Raw genomic sequence first — 26,917 nt, 5'->3', positions numbered from 1 at the left:
CTTAGTTTTAGTTTAGTTTTTATTAGTTTTAGTCTTTTTTGTAATATGGGTTATTTGTTGGGAGATTCAAAAAGTATTGTGTAATAACTCAACAAAAACATCATACAATTTTAGAAATATGTATTCACAATGTATTGAACAATAACACCAATACATAAAATGTAGCCTACATATGGTCATAAATATGTAAACAGTCTACACAAGACACCGCATTAAGTGCAAAATGTGTAAGTGACGTGTTCCAGGAAAAAACCTAAATAGCCAACAGACTAAAGAAGACATACACGAACAGGTGTTTTCAACTTTGGTTGGAGTAAAGTGGCGAACTTGTTTTTAGTCAGTCGACTCACACTGTTCACATACACACACATCCCAGTATCAATACACATATTAACCCACGCTTCCTCCCGCTTTTGGTGTTCCTGCGTATTTACTAACCAGCAGCTATCAGGTCGCCGGTAAAAGCTCTCCTGTAGTGTTTTCTGTCCTGCTGTTGTCTCCGTCATGCTGCCTGGCCCTGTACCCATACATCCATGCCCGTAACGTTACCGGGGTTAGCTTCTGTTTCGGGGAAAGGGGGCTTTGCGTTCTTCTTTACCTTATAGAGGGTTTTCACGACGCGTCATCAGACGCGTCATCAGACCCGAAGTCGCCATGTTGGAGGTACTCCGCATCACAACAAAGCACAGGCACTGAAGTAGATCCCGAACGACGTCAAGGAAAATGGTTAATTATTGCCGTGTTTTAGGTTGTACCAATAGGTCAGACCGAGAAAAACATTTGGAATATTATCGACTTCCAAAATTATTAAAAACCAGGGAGAGGAATGCCAGAAGTTATCAGAGGAAAGGAGGCGCTGGTGGTTGGCAAAGCTCAACCAGGATCTACGAGGAAAAAATCTGTCTTGTTCGGTCTTTGAAATGAAAATAAACGATTGAGAGTCACTTGGCTACACCTTGAGTATCGCAATGATATCATACAGTTATGGTTAGGTTGATTAAAGACGTTATTGCATTACTTACTCAGGCCTTCACAACACAACGGTCGTTAATGACTTGGTACTGCGTCTCCCTCACCCATCCACACACCATCTGGTTATAGGCCTTCAAACTTTTGTAGGATTTAAGGTCTTCCGCTGTCTATGGGCTCGGCGAGAAAACCAGGTAGTTGACTATATCGGGATATGCAACTGAAGGAAGAATCACCGGGTCGTCATGGATCCAAGAAGAGGGAGCCAACTTGTAGGGATCTGCACCGCCAGTAAACTGTAATTTCTCAAAATATCACGCCTTTTTTGTGGTCTAAGTCCTTCCCTATATGCCTTTGCATCTTGGACGCGTTTTGATGATCTTTTCTGTTGTTTAGATATAAAGTATTAAAGCATCCAAAGTGCACAATACTCCATTACTCCATTCAGTTGTTTACACCGAGTGCCTCCAACATGGCCGCGCATCCAGGTTACCGCCCAAAACGTGACGTCGGTGAAAACCCTCTATTAAGGTAAGCTAGGTTAGCCTCCTAGCTTGTGTGCGCTTCTCAAATGTACTTTCAAATTCGTGGGATTTTTCCCTGTAATAAATTGTCCATATATTTTACCACCTTCCACTGCAAGGCACTTGCTTTTATCTGACAGTCATAATCAAATAGGTGCCGCTTTCTTCCGACTTTCGGTACCGCTATGATGCCAGGCGAGGGGCATGGACTGTGTTGTGTTCAATTTGACGTGGAATGTCGGGATTTCTGGGTTCCCAGTCGGAAACTATACATGTCTATGGGAAATGTCATGGTCGGAGAGATATAACGTTATTTGCTCTATGAAAGACGTCAACAAAGATGAAAACTAAGGACATTTACTCGATTATTTTATTTTATTTTAGTTAGTTTTGCCAACAGACATTACAGTTTTAGTTTAGTTATGGTTTTTTTGTAATGCCCCGTTTTTATTTTTATTTCAGTTAACGACAATGTTTTTTCCCACCTAGTTTATGTTATTTTGTTCATTTTCGTTAACGATTATAACCTTGGTATGCACTCGGGTGACGTGATACACAGTCCTGCTAATGGTTTTACTCTATTCCACCGTTCAACAGGTGGCTATATCATATCAACATATGCTGCAATGCGCCAATAAATGCAGGGAAGAAGACTGTTTGCTAGTAAACATGAATTAACTCATGTTGGATTTTAAATACTTAATCTTTGCAAACGTGTTATGACTAGGAAGGAAATGCACTCAACACATTTGTTAGACCTCAAGGATACACACAATGTGTTTTGGTGAGTAACACTGAATATAAACATAACTTTTTTTTATTTACAAGAAAAGTCCACAGGGACCCTTTAGGTTGGAGGACTTGTTGGTTGGGGTTATTTTTGCATTCATATTAGCGAACTGGTTGAACTGACAAAGGAGAAATAATAAATAATAAAGTCTTGAACTGTAATGACATTACCCAGACACAATAATGGTTATGATCAAGTTTATAATTAGATAAAAAAAAAACATTTCATCTTTGTTTTTCATTCAGACTGTAACAAGCCAGTGGAAGATTTTTTCAATGAGCTGTTCTGATCTGTGTCCAACAATCTTGATTGAAACAATGTTCTTTGCCAATTTTGGGCCGCAGAATAAAAGCCTTGACTGACTGTAAGTGTGACAAAGAAAGAGAAAGAGTGGGTAAATGGAAGGAAATGTGCGGGACAGACAGACGGACACAGAGAATAAGGACAGAAGAGTTCATTGTGTGTGCTCTCTCTGGGTGGACAGTCTCCTGTAATGAGAAATATTAACATTGCCAGACTTTTGGTCAAGACACACACAAAAGAGTGGCCCTAAAATCCATCCAACCAATGAATGGCCTTTACAAGGAAGGCAGGGCACGGAGAGAATTCGTTCACACACACGTCAGTTGATCCTATCGAAAGCATATAGCAAATCATTTCACCTGAAACATACATTAGCACAACAAAGCATCATCTCCTAATAAGTGGATGTGTAGTTTGAAAACAAGAAAATGAATGGCACAGAAAAGGTTTATCTGTTTGTCTTCTATTTCTCTGTTATATGGGTTAGTATACTGCATACGTGAGTTTTCGAATTACATACACAGTAGATACAGACGGTTGTATGTTATACTCTTTTTAGCTTTTGCCAAGATTGTGAAAAACCTTTGATGGATTATTTGATGGATATCTATATGGATGTGATGTCCGACAGAAGGAGAATGACAGCTGTAACCCTCAAGGTTGAAACTCTGGCGGCACCTCGAAGAGCCAAAGAATTTCTACTAAATCAAACATGAGCTCTGTGTGCGACACCAGCGAGACATTGTTATCGCTAACAGCCACCAGGAATGAGAACAAAAGATTTTCCAGCCCAAGAAAACTCATTTCCACCCAGCTTTAGCCTCCCTTTCAAGCAAAGACAGTCTAAAGATGACGAAAAAACACTTGTACAGTACAGCATTTCCATTTGTCACCTCACAATTTCATGAACTATTCTGCTTTTTGTGGAGTGACCTGTTATCTTAATGAGTTAAGATGTATTCACAAGAACATGTGGCCTCAAAAAAAGCACATCAACTACAAGAATGCATATTTTCAGTATAAAAAATAAAGTAGTATAAAAACATAACTTTTCCCCATTGTGCACAAAATAAGGTAGTATAAAAACAACTTTTCCCCATTGTGCACGATAACCTTTTTGTTGTTGTTAATATAGTCAGGAGGACAATGTTTTCTACACAATAGAGAGAGAGTAGAAGCAAATGAGAATCTCAACAAAAATTATTAAATCCTTCATGACGTGATGACACGACCCATTCTTCAATAATGAAAGTAAAGTTAATTAGATCAGCTAACCACAGCTATAAAGCTGCTGAGGAGAACACACATGACACAACACTATCATAAAAGCATAATATAAATAAAAAAAATAATATTAACTTCAGAAGACCTCTGAGAACTCAATGGCAATTCGTCACATGTGGTTGCTTTACAAGAAAGTCTGCGGTCAGTGAGACAGTTTATTAACCTTGTCTCTTGAATGTCTCTACAGTTGGAAAGATGCAATTTACCATTTTAAAACCACAAAAGCTTTAACATCCGCTGTCACTCTGACCGACTCCCTAACATTCAATCTCCTGATAATTATTCATTTAACAGGAACACCCGGCACTTTACCGGGCTTCACCTACTTAATAGAGGTTCAGCTGTAAGCATTCATAATTAGGCGATGATCCATGACGGTGGACAAAAGTTTAATGACAACTTTCATAGAAACAGTGCTGTTAAATTGCTCCCATCTAGATGGTGGTTGCCTGCAGGAATATTTTTCTATGGCAGCCAGATGGGACATTTAACCTACAATTTTGGATCAGCATTCACAGAGGCCAAGATAGGCTACTTCGGGGTATTGGTAAGCTAGGTAATACAATGATATTTAAAACTAATTCTCTTAACTAGAAAAGTGACTAGAGAACCACTGGCTCCTGAATATTTATTTCTTTTTGTTTTTATTGATTTTTCATTGCAATTATAACTTTTAAGAACTTGAATTTTAGTTATCCTGTCCCTCATTTACTAAGGGTGTCATGATTTCGATTTTAAATCGAAATCGACTGAAATTAAGTCACAATCTTGAATTTCGAAAAAAAAAAATGGAATCGTCAATGCTGCCACGCCCCCATGTCACGTCCGGTCGGCTTGTCAAGCGGAAAAAAACACGTGTTGAAGTGCTGCAAGTCAACCTCCTCTAACTTAGCTACAGCCAGTCAAAAGTTAGCATGGCAAATGCAGATGCAGGAGACCCTTCGACAGAACTTGAACCCCCTCCTCTTTCACTGAAGTCGTCGTCGTGGAAGTATTTTGGATTTCCAGTGAGTTATGTTGACAATGTTTGCGTTGTTGACAAAAAAGCCACAGTTTGCAAGCTCTGCTATGTGCGTGTACCATATTCTGTGTGTTTACCATTGCACATTGCACAGTTTTCCTGTTTATAGCTTAATCCCGACAAAACGCACGGTTGAATTTCAGCATGCATGCACGTTTTGTAGCCTAAACACAGCAGCTTATATTGGTTATATTAGAGAGAGCAACAAGTTAGCTGACTGCTGAGTCGCCCTCTCTGCTCTCTGTCTGCTAAGACCGCTGTGCTGGCTCGATGGTGTTTTAAGCCCCCAACCAAGCCTTCAAGGCAGCGCTGCGACCGTCGTCTTGAAGGCACCTAACCATAACCATTGTCTAATCCTAGTGCCTATTTGGGGGCTTAAAACACCAAACACCACTGTGGAAGCGTCTGCCCTCAGCATTGTCGGCAAACTTTTTTTTTCTTTTTACTTTATTGACAAATTGTCAAGTTTCCAATTGACTGAATGTATACATAGTAAGTTATTGTTATATTATGTTGTTAATAAATGTTTTAAATTTGACAATGTAGTGTGTGGTACATTGCGAACAAAGGTCAGATATTATATTGCATACAGGTCTAGTCTAAAAATAGCATAGCAACATGTGCTTTAAAAAAAGTAAATGTAAAAATCGAGAATCAAATCAAACCGTGACCTTAGAATCGAAAATGTAATCGAATCGAGGATTTGGAGAATCGTGACAACCCTATCATTTACCCTCTGTAGAAGCTCCCCTATGTCTCCTTTTTTTATAAACTGGTCAAATGGTTTCCAGATTTTTTCATACAGCCCCAATTTGTTTTTTAATATATATGTTAATCTCTCCATTGACATACATTGTGCCATATTCTTGATCCAAGCACCAGATGTACGTGCCTCCATTTTCTTCCTGATAAGAGCAATAGTCCTTTTTGCCTGTAGTATAGCCAAATCAATACATGTATATTCTTGAGCATTCAGATTTGTTGGACACAGGTGCAGCAATATCATATTAGGGTCAAGTGGAATGTTCACAGACAAGATGAACATGGTTTTATTGATCACCTCCCTTCACAATGTTTTAATGTTGTCACACTCCCAGACACAGTGCATAAATGTTCCTTTAGCCTCATAGCATTTAAAGCAACGGTCAGGTACTGTTGTATTTATTCAATTTAACGGGAGTTGTGTATGTCTGCATCAGCTTCAAATTAGAGTTTGCTGTTTGTTTCTGAGATGAGTCACAGGTTTTTTTCCAATTGTTTTCTGAAAAGTCGAACCCCTCTTATTGCAATTGTTTGTTATAATTTCTTCTAAGGATGAGAGTGCAGGAATCCCGACTTGATTGGTTTTGCATAGAAGCACATACTTCCTCACTTGGAGATGTTTAAAAAAATGTTTCCTTGGAATGTTATACATTAGATATATTTCTTCAAAGGTCTGAATGATATTATTTCAAACTTAGCTCCAAAAAATAGGTGGATGGCTGTAATTACTACCATGAGCCTCACCGGCTATTGTTATGAAAAGAATAAGCCAATCAGGGCAGCAAATTAGAGCTGTAGCAAATTCTAAATGCAATGCAACTGGGAAGAAAACACTGCATCATTTGCCAAATGTATCCAACGTTTACCAAGCAATTGGCCTGATTTAAACTTCTGAATGTTTTATCAGGTTTCTAGTGTAATCTTTTACTTTCACTCACCATTAGTGGTGTATGGAAGAGAAATTTAAGCTCATTGATTGGATGTTTCTTACCAAAATGCACCTTGGGAAGCATAGTTGACTTCTCGCTTCTTGCACCTTTGACTTTTTATCAAATATATTTTCTAATGTGGTTGCTCATCACACTGATGATTTAAAGCTATAGAGTTTCACCTTAGTCTATACAAAAAAGCTAATGGAATTTTACTTTACTATAACCATGGACACACAAAATGATTCCTTCCACTTCATAAAACTATACGACGGTAATTCTGGGGCAAACCGTAGCATCTATTCATTTCCTGCAATTGATTTTACAATGGTTCTTTACGTAGGATCTGACTGTGGCGACACATTTGTTAGCTGTGGCAGCTCTGGTAACCAGCTGTGGTAGCCAGCTGTGAAAGGATAACAGAATACAGTACCAAAAATACATGCACTGGCATCAAAAGTAAAACGCCTTCACGCTTTTTCTGCTTTCTAGTGTGTGCCTGTAATGTGTGGTGTGTACTCCACCTGCCCACACAGATTTGACACAAGCATACAATTGCATTACTAAACTCATAAGAATTAATCATTAGATTAATCAACTAACCCCATTAACCTTACGCTTATTTGTGTGTACTTGTAATTGATTCTTACGGATACCGTGAAATACACCTTATTTTACACCCTACTTTTAAAGCTGCTGATTCATTTGAAAAAAAAAGACACGCAAAAGTACACAAGCGTTCTTCTAAATTGGTTAAGCAGTACATACAGTTGTGTTCAGAATAATAGCAGTGTGTTTAAAAAAGTGAATAATGCTCAAATCCTTAGATAGCTTTTAATTCCATAATATCAATGCATTGGGAACACTGCACATTCAATTCCAAATCAAAACATGACCAAAATTGATCAAGTTTGTGTTATACCTTTACAGAAAGTGAAGAAAAAGGAATATTAGGCTGTTCAAAAAAATAGCAGTATTTGCATTTTTCTTTACAAACTCAAACATTTACTGTATAAACTGAAAAATGTCTCAAGGGTTTGCTTAACTTTGAATCGCTGCACTAATATTTAGTTGCATAACCATTATTTCTGAGAACTGCTTCACATCAGTGTTACATGGAGTCGACCAACTTCTGGCACCTGTGAACAGGTATTCGATTGAACTACATTCCACAATTCCTCTGCATTACTGGGTTTTGCCTCAGAAACAGCATTTTTGATGTCCCTAGACCCAAAAAGAACAATTTTGCTCTCAAAAGGCTCAAAAGTTGAGCCTTTGCCATTTTGGCTATTCTTTGATCCATTTGAATGGTAGTTGACCGTTTTTTCCCACGTCGTTCAGGCTTTGGATGCCATTTCAAGGCATTTGAAATCATTTTGGCTGAGCAGCCTATAATTTTCTGCAGTTCTTTATATGTTTTCCCCTCTCCAATCAACTTTTTAATCAAAGTCCACTGTTCCTCAGAGCAGGGGCGCAACTACCCAGTGTCAGAGGGGTATGCAGCAACAATTTTGGTGCTAAGACATATTGTCAAACAAACATTATGTAATAGATTTTTCATTAGTTTTTCCATATTAATAATATTAAGAAATGAATCTGTTATCAAGTGTATCAAGTGGCTCCCGCTACACCTCCACCTAATGTTAGACCTACCTGTTGCCGTCCCCTGCCTTTCCTGATCCACCATCCTCACACCTGAATGAAATGAACTCACTGTTAAATATAGCAGCCTAAATTCAATTCTTATTAGCCTACCTTATATTTACCAGTTGTTATTTGACCTTAATAAAATTGAGATATGTCATGCATGGGATTGGTAACATAGGGTTTAACCAAAATCTAAATGTAGCTATCAGCAACATTGGTTTGCATTAAGTTAGCAAACACTAGCCAGTCTGTTAACATGAATATTTGCAAGCCTCCAAGTTTGGTAGCAAATCTATGCATGATTCCATGGTAAACCAGAGTTATTGCATTAGTTATGTTTTCCAGATTCTTGTCATTTATTGTACATGCTACCTTATATTTACCAGTTTTCAGCTCAGCAACCTCAGTTTTGTATATTCTAAGCTAGCTGTAAATACCATTTGGCTGCTACATTCCCAGTGTTAGCAAACGCTAGCTAGTCTGTTAACATGAATATTTGTAAGCCTCCAAGCACAGACGTCACACTTTAAATCCTACCTGTTGCCTTTCACCATCCACTTATTTAACTGCTGTCACATCCCTTAACATGTCATCTCCTTTTCCCTCTTTCTTTTTCTATTTTTAGCCCCAACAGCAGTTTTGTTTTGTTCTTTTTCCATACTACTCTACTTCATTACTCGTACCTGCTCGCTCGGCGCTCACGGCGGAGGAAATGCAGAAATGATTTAGAAACGCACAACAGCAGCCACATATAGAAAATACCCAAAAAAGAATTACTTTTTTTTTTTTTTTTAACCCTCGCTTTGGCGCCCCCCATGGTGCTGCGCCCCTATGCGCCGCATACAGCGCATACCCACTTTTTGCGCCACTGCCTCAGAGCAATGTCTGGAACGACCCATTTTGCTGAGTATTTCAGTGTGAAATGCACTATAACCAGCATGCACAACATTTGCTTCCTTCCTTCCTTAAATATGGGCCATAATTGACACCTGTTTCTTCACAGAATCAATCACCTCACTAATTGAACACAACACTGCTATTATTTTGAACATGCCCCTTTCAATCACAGATTCAATTACACAGAATGAGCAGCATGCATGTCATGACTGTTGGGTCTGTTGGTTTTCTATGACTCTACAACACTTACTAGTAAATTATTTGCCATGTAGAAATATCACTTCTACCAAAAGATTTGATTTATGAGGTTAGTGATGTTGGACTGCTATTATTTTGAACACAACTGTATTTGATTAGTTCAGGGTTCGTACACCTTTTCCAAGGTTAGCACTTTCAAGGTCCATTTTAAAGCTTTTTCCAGCACCTTACACCACCGTAAATTACATACCAATATATAGTCAAAATTATTATTTAGTGTTTTTATCACATTAAAAGAGATAATGCTATAAACAGCCAACAATGTGATTTTCAGGCTGTAAAACTGAAGTAACGTCAAGGGCTGAAAATATGAAGACATAGGATTTGAACAGAAATATTTTACAGGCCTTTGTTTTGGGACACATTCTTGATATAGACAAGGTTTGAACAAAATCTGAGACAGTGCAACAACAACAACAACAACCTGCAATTCCATTTTAACCCAGAAGACTGACAGTGCACAGGCACCTGCCTGATAAATAGCCTATATTAATTGAATTTTTTTTTATTTCATTGCCAAGACATACACATTTATTTACTGGAATAGAGCAGTGTAAATATTGCATAAGGCCATCCTCAACCTTACAGTAGGCTACTTGTATGACACCATCTGAGACGATTTCTGTTCAGCAATCAACGATTGTTGTTATGCACTGGGCTAACGTTTGCAGGTTTTAATTTGCGGGTAGTTAACGTTACAGTTACTGTGATGTAACTTTTGCTATGTTCACTGCATATTCCACAAATGAACGTGCCGTAACGGACATGCAATACTAACATTACATTTTCACACCAAGTACTCTCAGTCACTTAGCCTGCGAATTCCTAGCTAGCAGTTACTAGCATAAAAAAATAGGCGCTAACGTGTACAGGAGGCTACTTCAGTTGGCTTACTTGAAAAGTCTATGTCTTACCCTTCATGTGACTCGAGAGCGCAGACTCGCCCATTGTGAAAAGCTGCACGTCTTTTTTTTACAAGAGGCAACTCGTGGGGTTTGTCCCTGTTTAATCCATAATTTGTATTTTTGATCTTCCAGCCAACATTCATTGAAACGACAACCTCCGGCATATTATTACGAGTCCTACTATGGCCACGCCAAGACCCGCCCTTCAATAGCATTTATTGGCCAGGCATCCATGCTTATGCAAGATAACGTAACCCCATTTGTACAGGACCTATCCCCTGACCAATCAGCTATCCTAATCTTAACCACTCAAGGTCAAATGCCTAACCCCAACCAATCGAGCTGCTTCATAGGGCGGGTCTTGGCGTGGCCATAGTGTGATTCGTAAATTTGCCTCCCGGCATGGTGCAGTAGTGGTTTCATGGGGGTGGAGTCACACATGGAAACAGACTGGCAGATCCCAGTCACACTGATTTTAGGCTCTCCAACATTTTATTTCTCCATTTAATAAACAAACTATTCAGTCAGATAGGTATATGTTGTGAAAGAAATACAGTTACAATTTCAAGCATTTTCAAGCATTTTATCCAAAATGTAAGCACTTTTCAAACCTTGAAAACACAACATCAAAATTCAAGCATTTTTAAGGATTTCAAGCACCCGTACGAACCCTGTTAGTTTTACCTTCTTACACACCACATTACACCCACACACACACAATCATAATCTAGGACACACATTCTCATTCCCTTCGATCGCTCTGTCAATTACACAGAGGAAGTCAGGGAGAAAGAAAATGAAGGGAGTCAACAATGCATGGAACATTGATGTGTCCAACCACCACTGTCGGTTTAAGTGGAATTGACTTCTGCTCATTTCCCAAATTACGCATATCTGACTGGCCCACCGCTGCAGGGGCTACAGGAAGGACAGGGACAGACAGGGAGTCTCTCTCACACGCACTCTCTCCATTTCTCTGCAGGGAATCAATGATGTCTGCTTAATTATTGGGTGAATTTAATCAGTGGCACAGCAGTATTTACTGCCCTGTGACCCAGTAGTCATTCAGTTTCAAACAGTAAGTGTTCGAATACCACCACAATAATTAAGAGTACAACTATTTAATTGTTCCGGAGGTGTAGAGGTAACAGAAAAACTACCTCTGCATTGTGGTGGTTCTGTGCTCAGCGATTCACCTACAGGTATTTGACAACTGCTGCATTTATTAATCGTTTCCGTGAAAAACGGTGCTACAAGTGATACGAATCCCCATGACCTAACAGCAGTGTACTGACTGATGATACATAATGTATGGATTAGTGTCTCAAAAAACACTATTTAATTAATTAACATGTCTAGTCTGCTGAACTGTGGTCGATTATGTCTAAAGTGTATTATTATCAAGATGAACTGTTGAGATTATTGGCGAGCTCTTGCTTCGTTTCAAGTATTTTATCCTTCCTTGGTTGCTTTTTGCACTGTTGAATTTATTTACCTTCACTTTTGCAATGTCTCTGTACCAATAAGTCTGTTTCCCATGCAACGACAAGACTGTGAATGTTGTTTGTACTGTAAAAGTTTGCAGCTAATAGTGAATAGTGCTAGTTTCTTATGGTAAATTAAAAACTGCTGCCGTAACACGTTATTAGATGCCCCAGTATTCTTATGTAAAAATAGGTACGATTTTAAGCAGTTTTCTTTTTGTCTAACACTGTAACTGCATGTACCCCGAACATGTTTATTAATTTAAGCTATATGCAGACATATGTGGCTGAAATACATTGCAGATAATAGTAGTCTTGTCTAGGGATTCGCTGATCTGACTTTTTCAGTCCCGAAACTGATACCTGGGTTTTGGGTATCGACCGATACCGAGTGCCGTCGCAATACCAGTGTTTAATTGATAGGCTGTATGACTCACTGTGTGGAAAGGACTAAGATCATTATTTTATGTGTAAGGCAAAATCAGGCTTGACTTAATTTTAAAAAACAGTGTGGTTAAACAGTGTGCAAAGGGAATAATACTGCATCCAAATTGTGCATAATGCTTTAACTGTTCCCTAGCCCCCAGGGCACTACTGGATTTCAGATGGTAGCTCTGTCCTATGAAAGTAGGTTGAAAAATGTCTCATCACTCTCTAAAGGGATATATATTGATTTGGAGAGATGAATGAAAAGCTTGCAGAGTATGTGTAATATCTAGGTTTTGGGCTGCAACAAAACAACAAACAAAATGCAGAGTATGTTTCTGTCTAAGAACTGGGATACTGCATTGGTTAATGTCATGGAATAGAATATGAAATTAAAATACAGTACAGCAGTTGTAAAAGCCTCCACTGCAGCATCTGCAAAATTAGATTCAGAGGCAGGGGTCAATCGTCTTTTATTGTCTAAAATCCATTGGAAACCCCTGGTTATGGCAGCATCTCATTTATACAAACTCATATTATCAAACTCTACTCAGTTGACAGCACTCATAACAAAAGGGACACAATGGCATGCTAGCTGATGACATTCCTTTTTTCTATCCATTTCAATTCTCAGTAAAGCAATAATATTAAAAAAAAAATGTTTGAGTGAAGTTGTGACAGTAATCACTACCTGCCTCAGCATTAAACATTACAGATATTCTCCATTATATCTGTACACAGCACATGGCTTCAAAGTCAACCTCCAACCATTCCTGCATTATCTGACTGTTCTTTCCCTCATGTGGCCTTTACATAGCATGAATTAGAGCTTAGATCTGCCCCAAAAAATCAAGCCCGACCCAACCCGAGCCCGTGCACGTTGTGTCCGAGACCAGCCCGGCCCGACACATTAACTGGAATTATGAGCCCGAGCCCGATTTCAACCCGACACTTTTTTAATACGTGGGCCGTTATAACTGACGTTCTCAACTACAATTCAGAGTTGTTTAAACTCAACGCATTTCTCTGTGAGGGCTTGCCTCGCCCTCATGCTTGGAGAAGTAACAAAAGAGGACGTTGAAGGCTGACTATCATCTTTTCTGCCACGGCGAGCCTGCTTCATGTGTCTGTTCATCATCCAAGTCCCCGTTTTATTTGCTGTCATAGGCGAGCAGCGTGCCGCACTTAGCCTAATGCAATCGACAAAGCCCACACATATGTTGTCACTGCCCATGACTTGTTTAAAATGGTTCCATACCTCCGACTTTACTCCAAACTTGCTCAAAGGTAATTCTCCTGTTTTTCTTTTTTTCTTTACATCCTCAAGCTCCATGTTGCACTTAAGCTACACCATACAGCCCAGCAGCCCCGGTGTGATGTGTGCGAGAGGAGGAGACTCCGCGCATGACACGTGTTGCATTTTGTAACTGTAGTCCAACTTGTGTAACTTTTTGGACATATTTGTTACTTTGGCCTAAATATAGCCTATAATATTTCTGATTATGGCATAGCTTTCTCCCCACCCAATTAGGCTAATAAAGTAATGATTAAAAAAAACACAAATGCTTGATCAAAGGCCCGGCCCGAGGATAGTGGCGGAAAATAACGACCTGAGCCCGGCCCGAAAGTCGGGCCGGGCTCGGGTCGGGCTCGGGCAGAGAATCTAAACTCTAGCATGAATATAACGTCCCTTTAGAAATGCTTGCTTCATGTTGGCTGGTTTTAAGGTCCTTTCTGATGTTAACAGTACAGAACCCCTTGGCCCTATGACGTAACCTAATAATGACAGAGGTGGATATGTGGCCAGAGGACACTGCTTCAACCTTTTAGAAAAGGTGAAATCTACATGCATTTTCAGTTCAGATTGTTTTAGTGCAACACAGAAATATTGATTGAAATATATCGGTATCCATGCCCCATGGCATTAAGCAAAAATCTGTTTTCTCAGTCGAGCCAGTTATTAGGTATATAATGTGCAAACCAACCCATAACAATTCCGCTATGCATATTAAGTGGAAAATCTAATCTATCAGAATGCATAGTCTATGGAAGTATGCAAATGGGACAACTGAAGCAGTTATAATTGCTCAGTGTGTGCTACGAATGTGAATGGCTTTTTGTATGAGCTTAGGACAAATTAAGTTAATGACACCACTCTGGTAAATGGCAGACAGATGGAAAGTTCACGGAGATGAATCGCTTTCTTAGTTCTTAATCACATGTGCAATTAACTGGTGTATGAAGGTGCTGGTTTGATTGGTTTGTTGTAGCCATGTTTCATTTAAAAAGTGTTTTAGAGTCCAATTAGTCAGTATCCTGGAGCGAGAGATATCCCTCTTTTATTACTAAAATGAAACTTGAAACTAGTATTAACAGCAGGGGGTCAAATGGGCCGATGTGTACTGTGACACAGGAGTAAATGTAGGAACAGGACAGCATATCAACAGGGATTATGAAAATATACAGAATGGATGTATTGGATAAAGCTGCCTTTGTGCTGTAGTTTTAATATTCATGCTATGACGTATGCATGACACAAGGCCCATAGCGGGATTACAATGTAGTGCAGAGAACCTGCAAGACTGTCTGCATAACCTGTCAGCATCCGCATACCATTCATCAGAGTCAGGTAGGCTAGAAGCTGTCAAAAACTCAATTATTAACTAGAACTGCAAGCAGTTATGACGGGGTCCAAGCCTCATCGTGTCAGTTGCCCCCAACGACCCGGGGAGCGCGCGAAAGCGGGACCCAAAGCGTAACGGTGGGGAGGTAAACTTCAGGAAATATCGAGAGGTGTGAGCCGCAAGGTCTGCGGTACATTGCCGTTGCAAATATCCCATTAACACTGATTGAGTAGAAGGGCCGAAACTGGTCTACATTGGCTACAGCGCCCCCTAAAGGCAGATCTTCGCCAAATTTGGTATAGAGCCGCAGAGTGGCATGTCGAACAATAATCTCAAGTTTTGTGATGATAGCATTTACTGGGCAGAGATATTGCCATTGCAAATTTCCCATTTAAATGCATTGACTTATTTGGCAAAACGCGTCTACGTTCATTATAGCGCCCCCTAATGGCCGATCTTCACCAAATTTGGTACAGAGTCTCAGAGTGGGATGTTGAACAATAATACTACGTTTTGCTCTGATACCTATTAATTTGGCCAAGATATGCTAAAGTTCTGTGTTTTGTTTTGTTTTGTTTTGTGGCTTGCTACGAAAATTAGTTTGGTTGTAAATTGCGCATAGTTTAACGTAGCAAAATTCTTTTGATAACTTTTTGTCAGGTCCATCTGGAGATGCTACTTACCAGGTTTCGTGCAGATCGGTCGCACAGCCTAGGAGGAGTTAGAAAAAGTTGGTCTTGCACATTGCGCAATATTGTGAAAAAACGTGGCCTATATCATCAGATTCAGCTTGATTCAAGGAACATGTGGATGTAGGGGTTTCTAATGTGCAATGTGTAATGTGGGAGTTATAGGCAAAAACACGTTTGACATAATGATAGCGCCACCTAGTGGTTCATATGTGTAATTGTTGGTATGTGAGGTCCATGAACCATTGTACATCTACACTGTAAATTTGAAGTTGCTCACATTAGTGTAAGTGGTGAATCCATACCTGGGTCCCATAGGCCACGCCCACTTTGACGAATCAGTACCCCACTGTAGGTGTTGTCTCAGTAGTGGCCCTAGATGGCAATTGGCAATTTTTGGCAATAACTGGCAATTTTCGTAGAATTTGTTGGGGAGCCTCAGAGGGTCATGTCAAACATCAATCTAAAGTTTCGCGTTGATAGCATTTATGTTGGCCGAGATATGGCAAAGTTCGTGTTTCGTAGCTAGCTACACAAATTTGTTTGTGCGTGATTTGCGCAATTGTTATCTGATAAAAATTCTTTTGATAACTTTTTGTCAGGTCGGTCTGCAGATGCTACGTACCAAGTTTCGTGCAGATCTCTCAAACGGTCTAGGAGGAGTTCGAAAAAGTAGGTTTACGATAAAGTATAAATAAAGTATATGGGCGTGGCCTATATCAGGAGATTCAGCTGAATTCAGGGAACGCGTGGATATGTGTATTTTTAATGTGCAATGTATGGTTTGGGAGTTATATGGCCGAACAAGGTTTTTTCTGCTATAGCGCCACCTAGAGGTGGAAGTGGCTGAATGTTTTTGTCTGAGGTCCTTGCAGGGATCTGGACCAGTCCTGAAAATGGCACACCCCACCATGTACGGTTTAGGCTATAGCGTGACTTTTATCAACGGAAGAATAAGAAAAAGAAACCTTAAGGCATTTACACACCAACCAGACGGCCGACCGTTGGCAGAAAAGGCATTTGGACTGATCAATCTCCCCGAGTTGGTCAAAAAAGTGCCTCGGAACACACCAAAGCGACGAGACGTAATGCGTCTCTATAACAGCAGGCGGCGATAATCTGTATTGTCGCCCAAAGAATAAAAAGCGGCAGCTGATTGGACGAACGCGTCACATGGATCTGGCTGCTGCTTCCGGATTTTGGATTTTTCGAACAGCCATTACTGGCGACTCATTCAGATTACGATCTCATATTGTACTAAAATAGTTCATCGAAACGTGTTTCTGGCATTTTAAGCAAGAAATAGGCCATGCAGTTGCTGAATCTGTCTTCATTTCAGATTGACAAAGGTCAGTTTAAAAGATTTTCGTCAGATTTTGAGAGGCTTAGTCACGCTCATCCCGCTTGCCATTTCTGGGTGAGTCCCGACTGCCCTGTCTCTGACTGAGCATGTCAGGTCGGCGAAAATGAAGGCCGACCACTCCTCCAACAGAGCACTGCACGGAACACACCGAACAGACTCGAGTCACTGACCTCGCCAGACTGTCCAACGGCCGATTATCGGCCCGGTGTGTAACTGCTTTTAGGAAAACAATAGGGTTCCACAGCTCTGCTGGATCTGTGAACCAGCAGAGCTGGCCCCTCGGGCTTGGACCCCTAATAATTTAAGTATAATAAAGTTTGCTTTACAACTTCCTCAAGCCACATCTCATCCAGCTGATGCACAAATGTAACCATTCAAGGACAAGGCTAAAAGTTTGAATTCATTCTCGGTTGTCCAAATCAGCATCAAACCTCAATCTCAACAAACTACTGAAGCAAACACACAGTGCAGTGATCGAACTCTAGCTAATGTTATTTACCTGGTACATCGAGCTCAGCCACAACAGCTACTACATTTGAGACTTGCACTTGAGACTTTAAAGCAAAGACATTCAAGACTCACAGTCTCCATAGAAACATTCCAAGACAAGAACTAAAATAGCAACAGGATGGCCTTCCAAAACCACACACCTTGAATATTTAATTATTAGGCCCATCCACTGAAAGTACATGCTATTGACTACTATATAATAATAAAAAAACTCTATTAACACAGTTTTTATAAAAGATTTTGACTTTCTCTGGGGTTAGTAAGTGAACTTTGAGTTAGACTGTTGTCAGGAATGTTGTCAGGAATCAACTTTCACACTCAACTAATAATAGCTTTGAAAGGAAATTGTTCAATGTAATTTAATGATCAGCATTCAGAGACCTAAGAGTCTTGCAGTTGATTTGCAGTTTTCTTATGATGACTCAAATTGGCTTGAAAGGACTTGGGATTTATCTCAAACTACTTTGAACCTTGAGTTAGACTTTCCCCAAAAGATATAAAAACAAAATTGGCCGCAAGTCTTTCCGCACTACAATGTTCTTGTCTTCTTTCTTCACGCTGACTTTGGATGATGTCCTTGAAACAAGTCGTCTTTGCTCACTCCAGAGTTTTCCTCATTAACATACTGGAAATTAAAATGTCAGGTTGTCTTTCATTTTAAACTTTTAAGTGTGTTTTTAGATTGCCAGTTTGAAAGGTTAATTAGGAGTAGAGCAGACAGCATGCAGTGTGAGTCCTCTAAAAACAAAGTAAATATATATTTATTTACTTTATGTTAATATCAGAACTCCTACACTGATTATTGGTCCAATCAGATCATTTGGTTGCAGAAGTAATAAACTATTTTTTTAGCCTTGTCTGCCATTTGTCTTTTATGGAGGAAAGACGAGTAGGAGAAACCCTCCTCTCTCCTTAGTTAGTTGAAAGGAACCTATCTTCTTAGTGTTATCATTTTATATTGCTGATACTACTTTATCAGTTGAATATCTTCTGTTCAAACTGGATTTGTTCCAAAAAGCCCAAATGTCAAGTTTAAAGAGCTTCACAAGCTACACAATTCAGGCAACATCCCTCACTATACAAAAAACTTCACCAGAATTATAATTATTTAACCTTTTTCCTCCATCAATGAGACTTTGCAAATAAAAACAAATCTCCAAAAATGCAAATTAGACACACTGTAACAGAACACAGCGAACCTGTACTTCAGGATAATTCATGTATTCAGGGCACATTTTGGGGGACATTTTTTTCCCCTCAGTGTGTGCAGAGTGACTTCCCTTCCTAAATAAAGTTTACATGAAGCGAGCATTTAGATAAGAATCGAAATGATGCAGTGTAGTAGCCTGGACTGTACAGCTTCAGATAATCCCCAGTCAGCCAGGTATCAAACAACGCCTGCCTCGAACTGCAACACAGTTGTTGTATAAACAGAGCTAGAGCATATTTACCCTTCAGCTAAAGGTGTCTCTTGGGCTGACTTGTTTGTATATATCTGAACATCCTTCACAGGGTGCCTGGAAGGGGCTCACGCCTGAACTTTAAGCTTTTTACTTCACAGTAGGCGAAAAAGCAACTAGTATCAGAGGTCACCAGGAACACTTCCTTTTCTCGCAGGACATACACGCAGCAATGTGCACATACATGATCACACGCACATTAAAACACACAGGTACACACAGGTACCCAGGGACTTGCACTGTGCAGTAAATATCTTGAAAAAATACGTCTGAAGAAGAGGTTGAAAAAGATGGAAGTCCTTTACAGACTATTTCCCAGTGCGGACACTCGGGTGGGAGAAGGAGAGAGAGAGCGAGAGAGAGAGAAGGAGATGAAAAAAAGGGAGAAGAACACCAAATGTTAAGTAGCAGTTCAAGTGGAAGAATTACAGTTTGGATTCAAGCTCCTTAGCTAGTAAGGATCATTAACATGGCCTGCCCGGCTTCTCTAAGTGCTGGGGAGGATTGGAAGATGGGGGATAAAAACCTCTCAAGCGCATCGCCACAAGATTCCTAAGGCGGCCACTTGTAAATAAGATACAGCACATGCTGGCTGTGGAAGGTACTTCTTAATGCAAAACCACATGCCATGGATCTTGGAAATGGGGATACTTACCCAACAAGAACCTTGAACTCCAATCTCTTTGGATTGTGTTTGAAGCACAGTGGCAAAAGAACCAATCTACTGTAGATATCTGCAAATTCACAGATTGAAATAAAGACCAAGGTGAATATGTCTCTACAGTGCTCTATGATCTGATATAAATCATAGGTTTAGATCAGTTCACCTATGTCATCCCATTAGGGAAATTTACCTTACAGGTACGGGATGGAAAGCAGAAGAAAAAGACTGTAAAGCTCTCCTATCTTACACGCATTTCCTCCATTATTTCAAGTGGGCAGTTCACATTTCTCCCATTTTATGATCTTATGAGCTTTATCATTGTCCTTCTCTCCGCTCGCTGTTTAACACACGGTAAAACAAAGCTCCCAAGAGGCTTGAAAACCAATCCAAGCTCCTGTCCTGCTTCTATAAATCATTTGTGATATACAGTACACATGTTTTTTTGAAGACTTCCGACCATTTCTACAGTATGATCAATTGAGTGGTTAAATCAGACAGCATCAAAACAGTTTGAAAATACAAACGTCCTTCAACAGTGGTTCAGAATATAGCCGAGACCTGCTTTCTTGGACATTCTGTTATCGATTCCTGCTTTTCCCACTCTCAGCACTGTCACTCTACACCATTGGGGGGGCTGTGTATGAGAAATTTACAACATCTTGCCGGATCAGGCATTGCCAACCAGCAAATACTGCATACTTGCTGTTACATCAACCCGTCTGTCACAGCGCAACTGCTTTTCTTCATCTGTTATTTTTTATTAGAGGGGAAAGGGATGCTCACACACTGCACTGTGTGAAACCCAAGGCTGTAAGACAGATAAGTGTCCGGATAAGATCAGCATAATTGGCACATTCATCAGTCTTCCGGTACTAAAGTACTTTGTGGTGGAGATATAGGCTTCAGTGGTCTAAAACAAATCTAGTAAATCTTAAAATTTAAACCCAACAAATAAAATCTACTGTATGTCAGCATGAAAATGCTGTTGGGAAACCAAACCAGTTTTCAGGATTTTGCATTACAGTTTTGATGCCGTGGTGAAACATAGTGATGATGACAACTGGGGATGTCTCCATCTCAACTGATCCTAAGTATCGGGGTTCAGGCATATTTTAATGTATCAGCAGCAAAGAGCAGTGTACAAAACATTCAGGTAGGAGCTTCTCATTTTTAGCCATCGCTAACTGTTTCTTTCACTGTTCAAAATGAGAATCGTCAACGATGGCAGACCACATCAGCTGTCCCTAATTAACATTCAAACCTGTCGGCAGGCCAAAATAAAACTTGGCAGGTGAGTTGTCAGATATGTGTGCTCTGTGCAAGCCTGTGTCTGTACTCTGTAGTCCTAACAAATTTAACAGAGTGATACATCTTTTCTCTAGCTGATCGCAAACGTCAGTTTCAGGAGTCACATTCTCCCACTTTTATATCAATAATTTAAGATTATTAACTTTATCATTTTGAATCAGAATGTTCAATATTTGGATCAAATAGCTAGTGAAAATCAAGGTGGATAAGGCACATTTAGAAGGAAAAGAATTTTGTTCAATTTTGTACCGCGGTTGAAAAACAAGAAATTCCCGCGGTAGAGCGGTATACCACAACGCCCCTTACGAGAGAGAGTAACGTAAGTTAGAGCGAGAATAGCAGGGTGCCTTAAGTGAGTGACGTCAGTACCCGTGTGGTCGCGCAAAGAGAGCGAGCGGTAACGGAGAGTAGCGTATGAGTGCCGCTGTGAAGAAAAGCGAGAGGAAAAAGAGATAGCAAAGTTGATGTAAAGTGAACAATAAAACAACAAGCTAGAGCTTCTCAATACACGGTGGCTTTATCTATTGTCAATACTGCCGGTAAAGTGAATGGCGTTACCCTGAAAAACATTGGCTTAAACCTTACAACATGTTGCTGCCCGAGTGCAGCCCGTCTAGCAGCGGAGCAGACAGAGAGCAGAGAGGGCGACTGGACAGTCCGCTAACTTGTTACTCTCTCTACCAATATAAGCAGCTCGGTTTTAGGCTACAAAACGTGCATGCAGGTTGAAATTCAACCGTGCCGTTTTATCGGGATAAAGCTATAAACAGAAGGAAACTCAGTTAGCTGCTAGGCTAATGTGCAATGGTAAAAACTGCAGCTGTAACGTTAATGTGTCTACCTCAGCTGAGAACGGAGGAATGTCTTTGCCTTCTCCGATACAAGACATTACACAGGTAGGCTACTCTCGTATATAGGCCTAATAGTCAACACGAATGGAATGTTATTATGTGTCATGGAATATTGTGCTCCCCAACTCGCGAAAGGTCGGATTTGCTCCATCTTTTGATGATAAGTTTTGTTTAGAATCAATGAATCCATGTCATTAGACACAACGTGCACATATGTACAGGCCAATGTTTTTTTGCGGTGATGACGGTGACGAGCTCAGACCCACGGTGGGCGTCACGTGACCACGGTATTGCGGTAATGCGGTAACCGTCCCAGCCCTAGAGCAGTCTACTCAGGATTTATCACACAGACTGAGATGATAGCACAGGAGGCTGCTGAGTAGGGCTGCACAATTAATCGCAATTGTATCGATATCACAATATGGACTAGTGCAATATCCAAATCGCAGGGGGGGCGCATTATTTGTTAATGGAAAAATGTGTCAAACCATTCTGAATTAAGTATCCTACAGACTAAAGAAAAACATATTTGTTTGGTGCAGATCCTCGCAAAAATCACACTATAATCATTTTAATTTCTTTCAATGTTAATCATTTTCAATGAGAATAATGATACAAAAACGATCATTCCCTCCAATATCGTGAATCATATCGCAATAGCAATATCAGTCAAAATAATCGCAATTAAATATTCTCCTCATATCGTGCAGCCCTACTGCTGAGGTGCTTCTTGAAAAGATGAACTATGGGTGGAAGGACAGGAAAACGCTGTCCATTGATCCCTCTAAAGGTTTTAAATGCAGTACAAAATATCTGTAACGTATAAATAGTACTGTACAAATACAAATTAACAATGTATGCACAAAACAATGATAAGAATTGTTTATACATTAATATATCTGTACAAATCCCACATGTCTTTATCTCAACCATAACAGTGCTAATCTAATTAGCAAAGAAAAGAAACTGTGCTTGTGTGTGATGGATATGAGTGTTTGAATTACAACTGAAAGAAGAACAAACTGTTAAAGATTTTTGTCCTTTTACTGCAGTTTCTTATCTGCTACTGTGTTTAAATCTGTGCAGTGATGGATGATGCAGTCCCTAATGAGAGCTGAATATGTCCACATTTAACTGTCGTCCTAACGATAAGTAATGGTGGTAGCTTGGCTAACACAATTAACACTGGCGCAGGGAAAAATAAAATTCCCCCAGAATTAGGTATTATGTAAATTATTAATTACTACATAGACGATTGCAATCTTGTTCAGCTGCCCAGTGGCACCGAAATGAATGTGAATGATTTGGAAACAGAGTATGGAAAATAGTGGAGATAATCCTGACACAGTGGGAATGTGAGAAAGGTTCAACAGATACCACCTGCTCCTTAAGCAATTTATAGGGGAAAAAAATTGCAATTTAACCATTAAACACAGATTCGCAACAAATGCAAATAGGATTTTGCATTTGTTCTAGTCAGTAAAGTGTCAACACTATGACATATCCATAAATCCGGCATACACAGTTAAATTGTCATGCATGTCCCAGATAAGTCTTTCAAATTCAGACATTTTATAAAAAAAAAAAAAAAAAAAGGACAGGATCTCTCTCTTCACCATTACATACGGTAAAAATATCATATTAGAGCATTAGTACAGCAATCTGTATTTAATTTGAATATCAATCACATGAGTTCTGCACATTCTCATTCTACATTCAATGAGGGATGCATGTTTTATGAGCAGCAGTTTCCACAAATGCAGTTACACTTTGTGTGTTTCTGCGTATATGTGTGTCAGAAAGAGAGGCAGAGAGTGAGTAATGGATAAATGATGTTAAACTATAAAGAACCGGTGACAAAGACAAAGAGAGTCTGAAGAGAAAGAGAGATGGAGAGAGAAAGGGATCTCTCAGAGTTCAGTGTCTCAGCTTAATGACACAGGATCCACATGGGAGAGTGGCAAGCTCTGTGCGAGATATAATAAATTCAAAGACCGATAACCTCAAGCCTCCCCACTCACACACAAACTCAGAAAATAACTGCTCAGCTTCGGTGGTTTTCTCACTGCTTGTGTTTCACTACTTCTGCCTTTTCTGTCATTCTCTCTCTCTCTCTCGCTCTCTCTCTTCTCAGGATATAATCACCACAGCTTCCTATATGGTGTCAATACCTAACATTGAATTCCCCCCCGCCCCAACCTGTTCCCCTGCTGTGACCATGAACAATATGTCTGGCTGACTTTGACAAATTAAACCAACTCAATATATGGAAATAACCTTCACGGGATGACATGGAGGGAAAGAGGGAAGCAGAAATGGGGGAACAGAGGGGGGAGGCGGGGGTGGGGGAGTTATGGGAAAGGGAGAGGAATAGAGACTGAAAGAGAGACAGAGACGCATACAGATGGATAATGGTATATATCCAGCATTACATAGTATTTCCGAACCAGGTCCAACATGAGAACACATAGAGAGATGGTGCACATATAGACCGACTTTCTAAATGTCACCATAGCTAATAATTAGTCACTACAGCGGAAACACAGATTATCTGTGTAGGAAAGGCGATTAATGGAACTTGAAAACAAATAGTCCACAAGTTTTTTACACTGCAAAACGGCTTACAACTGCAGAAAAAACGGTACAGCACTGATCACAACAGTCACTGATAGAAAAAAACATAATTCACCAATTTTTCATGCATATATTAATCTATTAGATGGGGACAACTTTGAAAACTATTACAACTATGTTTACAGGTAACTCAGATCTGACCACGTTTAAAAAGTACCACAGCGTCATCATACTTCAGTTAAAAATTCAAGATATTTTTATCAAATTAAGTAAACAAAATTACATTACGAAATTTTATTTTCCTTTAACAACCAGAGTCTATTCCATACCAAGAAGAAGAAAATCCTTTTACTGACACAATAAGTGTGTCTACCTCAAGAATATACAAGTGGCTGTAAGCAAATATCCAGTTGTGACAAATTGCTTTGCAATCCATCCATCAAGTACTCCCAATACATTTTCTCAAAGTAAGCTTTTATAATGACTCTATTAAACTGCCCGAGTGGCTGCAATTCAGACACATTTAACCATTTAACAAACCATCTTCTACAACACACACATATGCACTTTAACTACAATAGCATCCACACACACACATGAACACACAAACCAGGAAGAAGGGGTCATTAAGCAGCTATTGTTGTGTTCCTCTCTGCTCAGCATGATAACGGGTTGATTGATACTGAGGTTCCCCCGTTAATCACCTGCCTATGACTATAAATGCACACTGTCTTGCAAGTGATGTTCAATCTAAAACTGGAAAAACATGAGACACACAGCACTAACACAAAGGCAAATAAATATACGACTGTGCACGAGTAAAGATACGGGACTTGCACACATACACACTCTTATCCCAAGCTGAATGCACCTGCCGAACATACGTCCCCTTTCCACACAGGCACAAGTTAACTCACCTGCTCCGAGTGACCAGCTGAAAGCCTTTAAATTGGCCTTGAATATCTTCTCCCCTCTCTCTCCCTTCACTCTCCTCTCGCTCCTCTCTCTTTCGCTCTCTCTTTCTGTGGCAGTACACGGACGTCCTACGGGCCGCTCACCCTTCCTGTGTGGCTTGGCATAAATGCATCGATCTCTCGGCCAAGTGGTACGTGGTCCTGCTGTTACGAGACTCAGATGTGCTCTCTCCTCTCTGCCGCTCACTCTGCCTCACACAGCTGCAGAGGGAAATATGAGAACAGGCAACGTGGTTGAGTGCTGCTGCTGTGCGCTCGCGCTCTCTCTCTCTCTCTCTCTCTCTCTCTCTCTCTCTCTCTCTCTCTCTCTCTCTCTCTCTCTCTCTCTCTACTGAGCTGAGCTGAGATGCTCTCTCTCTCTCGCTCTCTCTCTCTCTCTCTCTCTCTCTCAGGTTGTCAGCTGGTGCATATGCTCACTCCCACTGTCTTCACTCTGCCACGCTGTCTTGCTGTACTCAACTTCATGCTATCTTATCACCATCTCTTTTTTGTTGTTTCTCCATTGATTCCTCATCCTCCGTCTTTCTCTCTCTCTCATTATTGATCTTTGTATCTGTATCTTTGCTTGTGCAGCCTCTAGTGGTTGCTTTCTCTCCATACTGCTTATGAAGTCTGAATCCAATTTTACTCACAGAGAACATGAAGCTGTGATGTGAAGTTGCTCCAGAATTTGAGTTGGCACCGTCAGCTAGAAAAGAAATAGAAACAAATAATTCATATATTTACAGCTGACTATGGCTGCATCTAAGGATTATTTCCAGTATCGATTAACCTCCCAATTATTTCTTAGATTAATCAATTTCAACGTGACGTCTTGTGTAGAAAAACAAAATAGTCAATGTACAATGATACAAAACAGAAAGAAAAAGCCAGAAATCATAACATTGCAGAAGCTTGAACTAATGAATTGCGCTTTTTGCTAATTTTTTTTTAGATAGAGAGACAATGATTGGTTGATTAATCGATTAATCAATCAACAGAAAATGCGTCTGCAACTAATTTAACAATTGCTGAATCATTTTTAAAGCAAACAAAACATCCAACATCTTAAATGTGAGGATTTGATGGTTTTCTTTGTCATACTTCGAAGTAATGATCTTTGGGGTTTGGACTGAATGTTTAACAAAACAATACATTTAAAGATGCCATTTGGACTGTGTGAAATAGCTAGCGTTTTTTAACATGTCCTGACATTTTATAGACAAAATGATAAATCGGTTTATCGAGAAAACAAGAAACTTTACGCTGTACTGTGTTTTTACTTGTGAGCCACATCAAATGACAATAAGGTTTTCTTATTCGATTTCTGAAATCATTGTTCTTTCCCAGTTTAGCTCAATGGGTAACTTTAATAATAAAATAACGTTATTAATATGGAAATTAAAAAAATAATAATAATAATTACAAAGTGCTTAACGTTACAGAGTAAAATAATGATCATGACTGTCTGTAATGTTACAGTGCACCACTCTGCCTACGTTAGCTAATTTGCTACATTTGCTAATGTTGACCATGGATGTAATGTTGACAGGTAACGTTAGCGATAGGCAAGCTAGCTAGCTTTATGGGTAGATGCCATAGGTAGGTGCTAGATAGCGTTAACGGGGACTTACAAAATTTTAAAGACTATCGACATAACAATAGAAGTCGGAAAAAGGATGATGAAAAAGGATTATACAATGTAACTAGCGCTAGGATGGC

General features: G+C 39.8%; 1 protein-coding gene across 2 annotated transcripts in view; it reads right to left on the bottom strand.

Moving 5' to 3' along the window:
- tnr (tenascin R (restrictin, janusin)) overlaps positions 1 to 26,917 on the bottom strand; it is a 193,689-nt gene that overhangs the window by 166,463 nt on the left and 309 nt on the right. For both annotated transcript variants that reach the window (XM_036005690.1, XM_036005691.1), the window contains exons 2-3: positions 25,849 to 25,904; positions 25,160 to 25,417 (exon numbers count right to left, since the gene is read on the bottom strand). The gene's annotated coding sequence lies outside the window, so the exon portion shown is untranslated. The remainder of the gene's footprint in view (positions 1 to 25,159; positions 25,418 to 25,848; positions 25,905 to 26,917) is intronic.

The sequence above is a fragment of the Sander lucioperca genome, chromosome 9 (genome assembly GCF_008315115.2).
Source record: "Sander lucioperca isolate FBNREF2018 chromosome 9, SLUC_FBN_1.2, whole genome shotgun sequence".
Classification (NCBI taxonomy): Eukaryota; Metazoa; Chordata; class Actinopteri; order Perciformes; family Percidae; genus Sander; species Sander lucioperca.
This window is presented reverse-complemented; position numbering and strand designations above follow the sequence as displayed.